Below are 14,919 nucleotides of genomic sequence, written 5' to 3'. Positions count from 1 at the left end.
GCCCTTTAGCCTGGGGTCCCAGCAGGTGTGTCCTGTGAGACCTGTGGCCACATAAGTTCCTTGTCTCTCCAGGTCACTGAAGGGACTTTGCTGGGCATCTTGGTGGTCAGGGACATGGGAACACCTCTAAACTCTGAAGAAGGACAGAGAGACTCTTCCTGGAAGCAAGGATTCCAGGGAGACACCTTGCCCAGAACTGGGGGACTGTGTCCTGAGTAGACCCCTGGGAGGCAATGTGGGGCTGTGGGGTCCTCTTCTGAGAAGGGAGCAGGTGAGTTTTCCGGGGGTGGGGTCCTGCTTTGTCCAGACATGTCCTTGTGTAAGACTCATTTACAAACACCTCCAAGTCCACCTAGGGGTGGCCCCAGAGGTGGGGGTAGAGGAGGAGAGTGAAGGGTGCAGACTTAGGGCCCCCTGAGCCACCCAGGGAGCCAAGGGTCAGTGGGAACATCTTGGGAGTCTAGTGCAGGGGTGGAGGACGAGCACTAAGAACATGCCAAGTCATGCAATAAAGTGACCCATGACCACGAGACACAGGTGGCCGTACACCAAAAGAGGCAGATAGAAATTTAGACCCAGGATCTGAGAACCTTGAGAGGGGCTGGAGGGTCCCAGGAACCCTCAGGAACAGCTCTTCTAGGGGCACAGACATCCCAATACACACATTTCTCATGGAAGCTTTTTGGGGTGCAGAGTGAGTTACCAGGATCCTGAACTTAGTATGGAATCCCACCCCCTTGTTCATCACGGTACCTGGCAATAAATTGCTGTCATTTGTCCCTGGACATGCACAGGGGAGCTGACTGCTGTGGGGGTCACTGCAGGACTAGAATCTTCTGGTGTCTGCTCTGTGACCACAGAAACCCAGGGGGATTTCTCAACAGGAGAACCTGGAGACCATGCCTGCAAGGAACACCCTCATGGGATGGCCAAGGAGCTCGTGGTACCCAGGTCACCAAGTGACGAAGTTGTGAGGTTGCCTGGGGAATCGTGGGGGCATGTAGATTTCTGAGGTCAGCACGTGGGCCCAGCACTGCTGGATGGTCTGCACAAAGAGGGGCCTGCCCTCCTGATGATGGCTCTTAACACCTGCAGGGAAACTGCTCCCAGGGCTCCTGGAGGTCCATATTGAGAGTGTCCTGCCAGCCTTGTGGGGTCACCTTCCCCTGATGCAGAAGCAGACCTCTCTCCCTTGAGGCCCAGGGGACACCTGGCTCAGGTGCCACCTGTGTGCCCTGGACACGCAGAGCCCCAGAGCTCTGGCACAGCCTGGGGTGTGGTGGTGTCCGGGCAAGAAAGGCCCTGGGAAGGGGGTCATTCAAGGGCAGAGGCCACTCTGCAGGGATGCTGGACCTGGCAGCAATGCACTGCTTCAGTACTCCCTTGGGTTGGGTCTCCAACCTGTGGGATGGAAGGGCCACTCCTTCCTGCGGTGCAGTCGGGGGAACTAGATCCATCGTCAAGGTCAGCCCTGAAAATGGAGGCTGCGCTACCTCCATTCCTGGAAAGAAAATCAGTCCCCTCCAGTCCAGGTGATTCAGAAAGTCATTCAGCAATGTTCGGGGCCCCCACTTTAGGCTTTGAATTAGAGCTGAGCGGCTTAGGAGGCCAGATCCCTGACCGTGGCTCCAGGAGCAGGTTTTCTGCTGGGGGACAGGATCCTCACAAACACCTGTGTCTTTGTGGGACACTCCCCTCTGACAAGCTGGGAGGCAGGGTGCAGTTGTGGGAAATCGTGTTTACATGAGCAGAGGGCCACCATGTGGTGGGGGCACAGGAGACTGTGAGAATGAGTCCCACAGCCTTTCTGGAATCAAAAAACTGGCAAATGTGAAAAAGTGCATAATTTGTTTTATTGAACAGGCTGCTTATGTACGTTTGGAGGACCAGGTTCAAGGACTCAGCATCCCTCCAGGACAATAGCCTCAAGAGAAGAACAGACAGAGCAGGAGGAGATCTGGGGTTTCTCCCAGGAATGAGGTGGAACAGGGATTTCTGCAGATTTGCAAGGAGTCCCCGACCACTGAGCATGGGGTTACAGCCCCACGAGACCCCTGTCATGTTTGGCTTGGGCTCTGGTTCTGGCCTGCTCATGTATTCTTCCAGCAGAGTTCCAGAAACTCAGAGGGTGGACTTAGAGGGGCTGCGTTTGGAACCTAGTGAGGAGTTGGAGGGTCCTTTATATTGAGTCCCTTCATCCTAATCACCGTAGCTGAAGCCCAACACCCCCCAGGCCCCCATGGTTGCCGTGGAGGGAGAACAAGCCTGGCAGGCGACCTAGGGGTCCCACTACTGTGTCCTTCCCTTGTCTTCGTTCCCTTTCACCCCGGAAGGTGTGATTGTCTCGTGTCATGGTGGCCTCCACAATGTCCCTCCCAGTAATCTCTCTTCTCCATCAGGTGGGGTTCCCAACCCCGCTCAGCCTTCTCTGCATGGATGCTGAAGGACCAGGCCCACCTGAAGTTCTGAGCTCGAGCAGTAAGGTGGAAACAAAGAAACCAATGGAAAAAAGAAGCAAGTGATTGTGGCAAAGCTCCCCACCACAGAGAAGCTGCCCTGAGTGGAAGGGAGAGTGTGGGCATGCCCGTTTGTTTCCTATCTCCCAGTGCTCTTAGCTTTCTTATTGCCTACCTGCATGGTTACAACAAAATGATCTGCAAAACTGAAAATATTTACTCTCTTGCTTTTACAGAAAAGGCTGGCCAGCCTCTGGTCCGGTACCAGGCAAGAGATTGGAGTTCCTTTCCAGTTTGGAAACATCTTGGCAGGCCCAGGTTTGCAAAGGTCTTTAAGAGTAGTTACGGAGTTTTGCTTTTAAACTTTTTTACGGCTGTATATACTTGTGAGATGTGGTTGTGATGTATAATTCTGAGCCGGGATTTTCTCAAACTGTTTCTCACTTCTTATACCAGACATTCCTAAATTCCAAGTGGAACTGCATATTAAGGAAGCCATGGAATTTAGCAAAAGGATACAGATCTCATTTCCTTTTAAGCATCGGTGTACCTCCATCATGGCAGTATTTGTTATGTGTTATTGATAGGGGAACTAAGTAGTAAACAGATTAATAGAAAATAGGGGATTTTAGGTACACAGGTTCATCTTTTCAACATTGTTTGTAATATTTGCAGTTTAAGATGACCATTCCTGAGAAACAGGCAGCCTCTTAGAATGAAATAGCATTTCCTCTGAACCATAATTCATTTTTATTTTGTAGACAGCAGGAAGGGTAATAACACGTCACACATTTGGGGACGTCAAAGAGAAAATGTAACTTTCTGGGAGCGCACTCCCCCGCCTCCCCCTGCCCTTTTTACTGTCCCATTCTCCCTGGAAGGCTCTTTCTTATCTTCTGCTCATGGCTCCAGTAACTCTTTCTTCCTCCTTGTTCCTCAGCTGGTAAGGTTAGTTTTCTACTTTGAACAAGCAAACAAGCCGACAGAAGAGAAATTTCACAAGCAACTCCCAGCACATCCGCTCGCCTTCTGATGTCTGTGACCTCACTCTCGGTGCCCCACCACTTATTAAAAGTGGCATCGAAAGCCAGTTCCTCCAAAAGTCCCCGAGGCCCCATCCCTCCCATCTTCTCTGGGTTGTCACTCCCAAAACCATCCTCTCTTTCACTGCCTCATCTATTTTGTTCTCCTGCTAGTTGGCACCATCAGTATATAAACGTCCATCCTCTTAAACCAACAGCACTCCTTGACCCTAATTCACCCCCACCAATTGCCACCCTGTGTCTTTGCAGCAAATCTTTAAGGAGTTGTTTAAACTCACTGTCTGCATCTTCTCTTGAGCCATCCCCTTTTACACCCATTCTGGCTTTTCGCCTGATCCCTCGCTCTATGGAAACTGCCCTGTCAAGGCCATCAGTGACCCCATGTTGCTAAATATAGTGGTCAATTTTGACTCCTCATCATGCTTGGCCCCTCGGCAGCATTTGACCCAGCTCTTCCATCCCTCCTACCCCGTGTTCCTGCTTCACTCAACCCCCAGCCCATCTCTCTGTCTGTTTCTGCTTTTGGCCTGCTGGCTGGTCCTTTGCCAATGTCTCCTGTTTTTTCCAAACATATACTGTGGGTGTTCCCCAGGGTGGGTTCCTGGGCCTCTCCTCTCTCTCTCTGCTATTCCTTTGGTGGAAGCAACCCAGCCTTGGAAATTGGCATGCCATCAATTTCTCGATTTCTCCAAAATTCCCTGATTTCCCCTTTCCATCTGAGCCTTTATCCCTGAGACTCACATCACATTCTTTTCCTTTCATTCATCTTGCTTTCACATTCATACATATGTTCTACTATGAAATTACTTTTCCAAATTTTGAATCAGTACATATATATCATGTAAAATGCTCAAATATGTATTATTTCCACTAAGATGCTAATTCTACCTTAGAACATTTCTGCACTTCTGTATTTATGTGAATAAAGCGAATAGTATTTCTACAAGCCTCATAGTTAAACACTGTTAGTTTGGGGCTATTATGTAACATGAAATAATGGTACATCAACATAGTCGTTTTTCATTTATTTTTATGTAACACCGAGATGAGGTTTTTGCCCTGAAGACTGGTTTTATTGAAATTTTACCTACGTTACGGACAGTCAGTTTATGTGAAAGCCCTCATTTCTCCCCTTTTTGATATATGCTCCATTTGGCTATATATAACATATAACTTGGCATGAAACAAAATTCCCAAATCATTCACATAATACAATTAATATGTTTAATTATATTTTTTAAATGTTAAAAAGAAAAAGAAAACAGATTCCTCTACCTATTAGGCACTTCTGTGGCAATATGTAACACACCCCTTAACCATGACATTGAAGAACTGAGCTGATACCAGCCCCTTTCCACCTGCTCAGCCCCACCTTTTCCCATCCCCTTTCCCATCCGGAGAGGACATCCCTCCCATTGTCCAGGCCCAGATGTTGGAACCATGTCCTTTCTCTCTCTTTCTTTTACACTCACAGACAGCAAATCCAGCTTGTTAGAAAATTCTGGATATTCTGTCTTAATTAAATACCTGCTCTCTGCTCCCCGCCCTCCTAAGAGCCACCTTCAGCCTTTCCTGGATACCAATAGCCTTCTGTTTCCATCTTTGCTTTCCTACAATCTCTCATCCACACAGAGTCAGAGGGAGCCTGTAAAAACATACATTGGGGGTGGTGGGTGTTGCTCAGTGGTAGGGCGCATGCTTAGCATGCTTGAGATCCTGGGTTCAATCACCAGCACATTCATTAAAATAAATAAATTACTTCCCCCCAAAAAACACAAACACAAAAGCATAAGTTGGACTACATCACCCCTCCCCTCAAAACTCACTAAACGGGTCACCATGTCATTAGGAGCCAAAGTCGTCACAAAGGCCTCAGGACCCGGCGTGCTCTGCCTCTCTGCCCACACTCTCCCCCTCACTCTGGGGGCCTCTGGCTCCGGCTCTTCCTTCTTCCTCCGGATCTATTCTGCTTCAAGTTCATTACTCCGTGAGATCTGCCAGGATTGCCTTATTCTCTCCTGCCTGCCTCCCACCCCACCGCCATCACCCGAGTTTGCTCATATCACTCTTTTTTAAAAATTTTTCCAAACTCTTGCTACCCCAACATGCTGCCTGTTTCCTCTGCTAAAATTCTGAGCCCCCAGTGATGGGGAGTCATGTCTATTTTGTTGACTGATAAAGCCCGAGAGCCTTGGGAACGGTCTAGTTAGGAGATTCCCGTATGTAGTAGGAGCTTATACACATTTGCTGAATGAATGTAGATGCCCTGGTCCAATCCGATGGAGCACTTCTGTGACGTGCTCAAAGAATAACTCTCCTTTCCACCTGAGAGGGGGTGACAACTTCCCTGCTGATTAAAGGCAAGAACTTTTTGCTTTATGCTGTTAACCTTAGGCGGGGAGACTGGGGGATCTTCATATATATTTTTAAATTTGGTTCACTCTGCAGTTGGTCTTTGGTCTCTGTATAATTTTGAGAAACTCTTTATAAGTGATCATTCTTTGATCAGATTGAACAGGTTCCAGGGGGAAGGACCAAGCCTGTCCCATCAGCCATCCTGTGTCTTGTCCTGGGACCCAGTGGATGCTCAGCATGTAAGTGAACCGACAGGAGTGAGTGAAGAGATGGGAGCATCTCATTATTGTGGCGGATCTCTGTCCAATGCCTTGAGATTTGGGGAAGGGTTTACGAGTGCAGAAGGGAGAGGTCAGGTCCTCTGTGCTTTTCCTGAGTGCCCTGGCCTTACCCATTCCCCCAGCCCCCTCTGGGCAGCCAAGCCAAGGAGCTGGGCCACCAGGGGTTGTGCTGATCAATAATCCACCTTCACCCCAATTCCGGGGGTAGGTACACATGGTTGTAGACACTGGAGTCAGGTCCTTGGAGGAATTCCTCACCGAACTATGTTTTGGACCTTTTATTTTTCTCTAGAACCTCCAGCTGAAGAAGATTGTCTTAGACACATGAAAGTTGAGGACACCTTCTGTCCCCTCGCAACCCAGGTGGGCCTGGGAGTCTGCTTTTTCTATAGCCGATGGGCTCATGTTGATTTGGGCATCCCTGTGCCTGAATTCCTGCAGTACACTCGGTGGTAAGGATGGGGGTGCCTGGCAGGGAGGGAAGCGGGTTGGGAGACTGTACAGCTGGGCTGATGTTAACCTGGGGTGAGCGGGAGCTTGCTGATGCATGGCATCTCGGGGCAGGGAACTCTCCACACTGAAAAGGGGTTCCCACTCCCACAGGGTCCCTTTGATCAGGGTGCTGGGCTGTCAGGGGACCACAGGGGTCCCAGTGAGGATTAGGGTGCCTTCAGGCAATGGGAAGTGTGGGGTCCAGTGGCAATTGAATTAACTGTGCACCCAAACCCAGCCCCCACCTCTTTCAGCCTGTTTCCTAATCTGCAAAACTGGAATGTTATTAAACATCTCGCGGGGTCATTGATGGGCTGGGACAGACTACACAGTCAGGAGCTGGAATTCTTCTGTCCCCTGATTGTTTGCCTTCTTTCTGACTATTTGCTCTCACAAGCTCAGTCTCTCTGTCTCTCGCTCTTTCACTTCTAAGTTTCTCTCATGCTCTGGTTTCATTTGATTTCCAACCACCGCCCCTCCCCTCCGCCAAACTCCAGATGAGTGAACTTGATTTCTATGTGTCAGTTCCAAATTCCCAGGAAAGATGCTCTGTCACCCTCTGGATCTTCTGTCCAACCCTGAGTTGTGGCCAGATGAGCGAGTCCCTCTGGGACCAGCAGAGGGTCTCTGCCCAGCCCCCAGCCACCACTGTGGGAGCACATAGCTCTCCGTGGAGGAAGTACTGGCTGTGACCTTGTGTCACTAAGTGTGAATTTATGTCTTCTCTTGAACCACCTTCATCCTCCTAAACAAAGATGAAAATTAAACACTCCCGGGATTTGTGTCATGGAACACTCAGGGTGGGGGCTAATGGGGCTGGAATTTCTGCTGTATTTAAGGGGCTACAGTGAATCCCCAACGAGAGCCTGCAAAGGGAACAGCACCAGCCCCACCCGGCACTTAGGGCGCTGAGTCTGCGTGACGTTGAGCCAGGCTTCTGACCACAGCTCAGGGGTCTGGTCTGACCAGTTAGCCTTTGAAACCAACCAGCTTTGGATTCCTCAATCCCACCCTGAGGTTTTACCTGAACCATCAGCTTCTGTATCTCTGAAGACAGATGCTGAGGACCCTTCACGTAAGCCGTTCGCACAACCCTGTTCAGGCCTTTGTGCTGCACGGTCTGCCCGGCGAGCTGACCGAGGTTGGTATTTTACTGATGTTAGAAGTAGTCTGGTTTCCCGATGTCCTGTTTCACTGAACAAGCAACAGAAGCCACTTCTCGCTGATAAAAGCAGAAAAGGGACATAATGAAAAGATACTGGGAGGGTGTGTGGAGTGGCCAGGACCGGAGCCAACCCAGGAGCTGTAGGAGGTGTTAGGGAGCCCCAGGCACCAGGCTGGGAGGGGTGCTACCGGGCCCCCTGCCACCCCAGAAGGGACCCCCCTCCACCCGACCCTCCACCTCACTCACTGCAGGTTCATGTCCCGGCAGGGCCAGGTCACACTGAAGCCACCAGCACACACCTCAGTTGGGGAGCTGGCCCCGTCTGAGCTGCGGGCGTGCCTGGTGTGGGGAGAGGCCCAGTTAGAGGAAGGCAGTTCTCCTACTGTTCCGAGTTAAGGTGCAAGTCAGTGCCCATCACTCAGGAGAGCCAGGCTGGACGGACCTCATTGTGGTGACTAGGCTGTCTGAGTTCACTTATTACTTTCTACGTTTGAAGGCCCTGGAGGGAGAAAAAGTGAAGGTTCTAGTACTTATTTTGTGTTTCCCACGTACCAGGTGTGGTAAGCAAGCCACTTCAGACAAGGCCCAGAGCAACCACGTAAATAGGCCATGGAGCAAGTCGTGCAGTCAGGCCTCTGTGGTCCCGAAACCCGGGTCCCCATCCGCTCCATAGTTACCAGTGGAAACTAGGGGGATTTATGGGACTGTGTGCTCCTGTGGGGGCTGGGATATGTGTGTTTAAGTCCACATCTTCAGAAACTCGGCTAGAACCACAGCCACTGATTGCACGGTGGCAGAGGAAGGGAGGATTCCAGCCTCTGGTCCAGCTCGTGTGGAGCTCAGAAGTTCTTCCTCCTGTCCTGAAAATAACACCAGATCTGAGGGAGCTGCAAACCCACTGCTCTTCTTAGATCCCAGAAGACTGAGAGGGAAAGCTGCTCCCAACTCAGAGAGGTTGCAAAGGGAACAGCGGGCAGGCTTGGAGAGTCACAGCTCCCAAGGCAGAACCTGCTTTTGTAAGAACCCTGGGGGCAGGCAGATTTAACAGGTCCCTGAGGCCAGCAGGAGGCTCAGTGTGGGGAAATCAGAGTGTGACAAGTCCAGGGGGCCAGTCAGAGGGGCCCCATGCTCTTTTTCATGTATTTTACATCCAGGACCATGTCCTGTTCTCAGAATGAAGGTCAGAGGATAACTCCTCATGCTTCCTGCCTGGAGAGGAGAAAATAACTGTATTGAAATACACCCAGAACATTCTGTTTCATTGGGGGAAGTTGTTTTTTGTTTGTTTTTTTAATGAGAAATTATTTTACCAGAGCCTAACCAACCTGGGAGAAGGGAAATCCCTTCTGTGTCACCCAAATTGGGGTGGGGGGAAAGAGACACACTTGTGGAGGTCACAGCTCAGGGCACAGGCTCAATGAGAACTAATCACAGGACTGCAGATGCCCTGCTCTGTCCCGCTCCCCCAACACCTTACCTCCATGTCAGTAGGGCCCGTGTGTAATAACAGGAATAATACTAACAGAAGTAAATGTCTCAGGAGTGTCTAGGGAAAACCCAAAGACAGCGGGGAGATGAAAACAAGGACACACAGGCTGTTTTAGCCTCTCACACCAATAGCTGTAGCAAACTACACACAGCCCAGCCCCAGTAGATAAACAGACAACCTCACAGAAGAAATTATTTATTTTGGTTCTCTTACCCAGTGCATTCCATGGTGCATCCTCGCCTAGAATTGAGTGGAAGCAAGTCCATCTCAGAAGGGACATAACTGAAGAGGGATGGCTTCCCAGACTCTGAGGGGCAGAGAGAGCACCAGCCTGGGTTAGAGAAAGGTGAGGGGTGGGGTAGGGTGTGGGCTGCCTTCTTCCCCATATAAGGAACCTTCCTGAGGCCAGCACAGTAGGAGGGAGGGCCATGGGGTGGAAGCAGCCAGACTTCATCCTGAGAACTGTTGGGATGCCTCAAAGGGACCATTCAGGTGCCCAAACTGGGCCCTGATTGAGGGAGCCAGTCGGTCTGACTCAGAGCCCAGGACTGAGGTGGGCTCACAGCAGGCCGGTATTACTTGGCCGGATCCATTTCACTTCTCCGAAGCCCTGTGTAAAACATGAAGCGTGGACGGCCTGGTGAGCACAGCTCTGCCCTCAAGACCGGTTTCAACTCCTCTCTTCCCAGAGAACAGCATCTCTGAACCCGTCCTGGGTGACCTCACAGAGATCACCCTAGTGGCCCAGGCTAGTGACCGGGAACATGTACCTTCCTGCAGGCAACCCCTGACGTCCACTGATGCATCATATACTGGCAAAGAGTGAGTCACTGTGCATTGGTCTAACAGCAGAGACTCTGCCAAAGGCCCAAGAGGTGGTGTGTGGGACATGCAGGGGTGCAGGAGTGTAAGCAGTGCAAAAGTGTAACTGGTGACAGGGGTGCAGGGGCTGTGGAGGGCGCAGGCATTTCAGGGGATGTGGGGGTGGAGGGATGCAGAATTGCAGAGAGTAGCAGGGGTGCAGAGGTGCAGGGAGTGTAGGGATGCAGGGAGGTGCTCAGGGACCTGGCCAGGATAAGAAGGCAAGTGCACATCCTTGCAGTCAGCCTGACCCCGGTAGGCTATTGCAATGCTTTTGGGCTGCGGCGGCGGCGGTGGCGGTTGGGAGGCTGCCCGGGCAAGCCGATCGATTTCTTCTCTTCCCTGCAGCCTGGCCTGGGGTGGGGCTTGGCCGCCGGAGATTCGCCAGATGTTGCACTCCAGGTAAGCTTGCTCCTGGTAAGTGGGGCGGTTAGGTCAGAAGGCAGTGGCAGCGGCAGAGGGGCGGAGCGGGTCTACCCCTGGTGAACGGGTGGAATAGCTGCCTTGTCCCGGCTGCTGGGCCTGGGAGCGGCCTCTTCTTCCCCAGGTCGCCGGACACTCCTGTCCCACTCAGCTTGCTGAGTGCGGAGTGGGGGCGGGGCCGTTAAGGTGCGGGACCCACGGGGGGAGGGAGGCTGCCGCGGGGGAGCCGATCAATTCGCTCCGCTCTCCCCAGAGGCGGAGCCAGGGGCGGCTTCTGCTGCCCTAGAGGCGGGACGCGGGTCTCCAGATGAGCTTGCTCCTGGGAGGCGGCGGCGGAGGCGGCAGGGGCAGGGGATGTGTTCCAGGGAGTTGCTCCATTTCTTCTCTCCCCCACGGCCTGGCTTGGGGGCGACGTCTGCCGCCGGAGATTTGCCTCAGGTCCGACTCCAGGTGAGCTTGCTCCTGGGAGATGGGTGCGGTGCGGTCAGGGGGCTGGTAAGGTGGTGGCTGCAGGCATAGGGAGGCTGCCCCGGAGGAGACTGTGGATTAGCTCCATGTCTGCACCGCGTGGCCTGAAGGCGGCCTCTGCTGCTCCAGGTCCCGGGACACCCCTGTCCCACTTTGCCTGCTGGGGGCGGGAGGCAGGGTAGTCAGGGTGCAGGGGTGGCGGTGGTCGGGGGCCTGCAGCGGGGGAGCGGACCATTTGCTCCCATCTTCCCCGCGTCTTGTCCTGGGGGCGGTCGCTGTTGCCCTGTGTTATGAGACGCGTGTATCCTAGTCGGCCTGACCCCGGGAGTTGGACTTGGTACTTTGGGGGTGGTGGCAGCAGCGGCAGGTTTTCCCATGGAACTTGTCCATTTGCTCCCACTTCCCCCCATGGTTTGCCCTGGGGGCGGTCCCTGTTGTCCCAAGTTCGTCGGACGTCCATCTCCAGGTCAGCCTGCTCCCTAGAGGAGGCCACTGTGAGGTCATGGGCAAGAGTGGTGGCTGCTGCGGGGGTAGGGGCTGCCTTGGGGAGCTGGTGGATTGGCTCCCGTCTCCCCGATGGCCTGGTGTGGGAGTGGCCTCTCCTGCCCCAGGTCACCAGACGCACCTGTCCCACTCAGCCTGCTGGGGGAGGGGCGCCCTGGGCGGTGCCTTTAAGGTGCGGGGGTGGCGATGGCGGGGGTAGAAGACCTGCAGCGCGGAGCCTGTCAATTTGCTCTCCTCTTCCCCGTGACCAATCCTGGGGGCGTCCTCTGCTGCCCAAGAAGCCGGATGCCCGTCTCCAGGTCAGCTTGCTCCTGGGAGACGGGCCCGATGTGGTCGAGGGGCAGAGGCAGTTGCGACGGCCGGCTGCCCCGCCTAATGGGGCCACTTCTTCTCCTCTCCCCTGACCTGGCCTGGGGACGTCCTCTCTGGCGCAAGATTCGCCTGACACCCCACACCTGGTCTGACTGCTCCTGGAAGGTGGGCGCGGTGAGATCAGGAGGTGGAGAGGACAGGGGCTGCCCCTGGAGAGCTGGAGGATAAGCTCCAATCTCTCTGCAGGCCTGACGTGGGGGCGGCCTCTGCTGCCCCTCGTTCCCAGGTCACACTTCTTCGGGTCATATTTCCCCGGGGTTGCGGTAGGGTGCGGGGGCGTCGGGGTGTTGGCGGGGGTATGGAGCCTGCCGCTCGGGAGCTGGGGGTTTAGCTCCCATCTTTTCCGCAGATTGGCCTGAGGGCAGCCTCTGTTGCTCCAGATCGCAAAGCAATTTCTCTGACAGCTTAGCCACCGGAGGTGGGCAGGATGGGCTGAGAGGGCTGAGGCAGCCGCCAAGGCAGCGACGGAGGGGGCTGTCCCTGGCCAGCTGGTCAATTTGTTCCCATCTCAACCTTTGCTGCCCCAGTTTCGCAGAACGCCCTTCTCCAGTTTATTCTTCTCCAGGGAGGTGGGCGCAGTGCATGCAGCCCGAGGTCTGGGCTCTCCCTTGGGAGGGGCAGAACTCTCTTGTTCTCCTTTGTCTTTATTCTTCAGCGAAGTGGTTACTGGACGCAATTCTTAATTCTGAGAAAGTGTAGCCTGTGTTATGGAAGAGCTGCTGGACAGTGAGGTTTCTGGGTGGATTTTCACATCAGCTGATGCCCCAGGCAGGCAGGAAAGCTATTACTCAGAGCTTCTTAGTCTGGGGTTGGGGATGGCCCCGCCATCCTCGCCATGCTTTTTAAAAATGTGTTACTCCCCTCTTTTTCCTAGGTGACATTTTAGGTTATTGGGTCTCAGATTGCTGGCACACTCATCCCTGTTCTCAGACATCTTTTAAACTTGGGTGAAGTGATAAGTAGGGGAAGATGATTTACTGAAAGGTAAGAATACTTAAATTCGCATTAAAGCTACATTCTGTCAATCTTTCTAAAATGATTTTCCTCTGATTCTAAATCCACGACCTAGTGAATGTTGTACTCCTGTGTAAAATCATTGATCTTCACATCACATTTGTTGAGTGGTCAACGAGATTTGTTAATTAGATTATTCCTGAAAGGAAAAGTTCAGGCTTTTCAGAATTCCTTGTCTGATGTCACCCAGGCAGTCACAGTAGAAGACAGAGCTGATATAAAAATCCCTCAGCTGCCTGAACTGCAAAGCTTCTGGGATTACTGATCCCTGAAATGCAGGTGACTCTTGATGATAATCTGGGGGATGGTTTAAATGATCAGATTCTTCCAGTCCTATAAATGGGTTCCGTGGCCCCAGCCCCGGGAGAACTGGACATAAGGGCCATATCGTGTGTGGTGGGATGGGAAGGCAAGGTGTAAGAGCTGGAATCACTGAGATTCCACACTCGCTAAACACAGACTCCAGAGCCTAATTGTTGTCAGGTTCTGTTCTGGATTTGAGAGTGTGTTCATACATGATTCTTGCCCTTCTGGAGTCACTGCCTGGGTGGAAGTAACCTTTACATAGATCTGTGGAGGATGACATTTAAGTAGATGGGCTGTTATGGTTCTCAATGTGCCCAGGCTTGCTCTTCCAGGCACTCGTGGGACTAACGCGAGTCATGTTATTCACTCATTCACTGATTTATTACCCTTGAATTGATCACTCGTCCCACAGTAAGTGAAACAAGGTAACAGGAAGCTGAGTTTTGTCCCCTCTCCTATCACTGATTGTTTTTCAGTCGGGCGCCCTGCGTATGCATTGTGAAACGGTGGTATTTCGTGCCCAATGGGGCAGCACTGTCAGTTCTGAGAATCAGGGGAGACACATGGGTAGGACAGCACCCTGACACACATGGCACCCCCCATCCCGTGAGACAGAATTGTCGATGCTCAGGTGACCCGATGTAGACTGCGGTGCTAAACCTGAGCATGTTTAGTTATCCTGGTGGCTATGAAAATACAGACTACCAGTCGCTACCTCTGGAGACTCTGAGGGTGTGCACCCCAGGATTCTGCATTTTAAGAAGCACTTTAACGAATCCTGATGAAGAGATCTGAGTGTCCCACGGAGAAACACTGGTGTGCGAGGCACCAATATTGAGGATTCTCAGGGAACGATGTCTTTTTAGGATGGTCCATGGGCCCTCACTTTAGACTTTTGCCTTGGGTTTAATTGTATGTGTTCAGAAGTGATGTCTTTCAATTCCAGTGTATGTCAGCATGCTCTGTGCAGGGATTTACTCTCAGTAGATGGCAAAAACTATGATTCTTCAGGTCACCGAGCTACACTGTGAACGATATTTTATTTTGGTTTTCTTTGTAGCAATGCAGAGTCTCCCGAGAAGAGATTTAGACTCAACAGCTTTGTGTCAGACTTTGGAAGACCGCTGCTGCCCAAGGTGTTCTCTGGCAGTGCAATGACGAATCTAGGTCCCTCTTTCACTGCTACATCAATGAAGTGGACCACTTGGACAAGGCCAAAGCTGGTATCCCTACCATAGCCCTTTACAGTGTTATTCGGCTCCAGGAAGCCATCAGATGCAGCAGGTGTCCAGAGGAGGAGCCGAACTGACTCATGAAATGTGACATCCCCAACTTTATCAACACGGACCAGAACTCTGCCTTTGTGGAAGATGATTTCCTGATTTTGTAACTACCGATTGTTCTAGAAAATAAGCCAGTTGCCCAGAACTCACACAAAGACTTGAATTGAGAAACGTGCTTTCTCAGGTATCTTTCTGAAGATGTGAAGTCTGTCTTTGTATGGAAGGAAGTCCCCTTTCACAAAACTGAATGTGTTTGTGTCTGAGAGAGGGAAATGGAGACAGAAAGACGAAGAAGCAGAAGAGAGCCCCCTCAGAAGAGATCTAGTTAAGGTGAGTTTTTGTGCCTTTAAAAAACATTTGGGGTTTTAGGGGGAACAAAGTATTTACACTGTCTTATTCTCCTCATT

At 52.0% G+C, this 14,919-nt stretch overlaps 3 long non-coding RNA genes across 3 annotated transcripts in view; 2 read left to right on the top strand and 1 right to left on the bottom strand.

Annotated features, from left to right (window-relative positions):
- Positions 1-14,919, bottom strand: part of LOC140690323 (uncharacterized) — a 1,184,725-nt gene that overhangs the window by 41,176 nt on the left and 1,128,630 nt on the right. The window lies entirely within an intron of this gene.
- LOC140690322 (uncharacterized) lies at positions 73-2,602 on the top strand. Its single transcript, XR_012065563.1, has 3 exons — positions 73-271; positions 1,864-1,980; positions 2,400-2,602. It is a non-coding gene; the product is annotated as an uncharacterized lncRNA (long non-coding RNA).
- Positions 7,641-14,564, top strand: LOC140690320 (uncharacterized). Its single transcript, XR_012065561.1, has 7 exons — positions 7,641-7,768; positions 9,499-9,627; positions 9,971-10,103; positions 10,491-10,544; positions 10,819-11,015; positions 12,784-12,893; positions 14,290-14,564. It is a non-coding gene; the product is annotated as an uncharacterized lncRNA (long non-coding RNA).

Source organism: Vicugna pacos, chromosome 30 (assembly GCF_048564905.1).
Source record: "Vicugna pacos chromosome 30, VicPac4, whole genome shotgun sequence".
Taxonomy (NCBI): domain Eukaryota; kingdom Metazoa; phylum Chordata; class Mammalia; order Artiodactyla; family Camelidae; genus Vicugna; species Vicugna pacos.
Note: the sequence above shows the minus strand (reverse complement) of the source record. Positions and strands in the feature narration are given on the sequence as shown.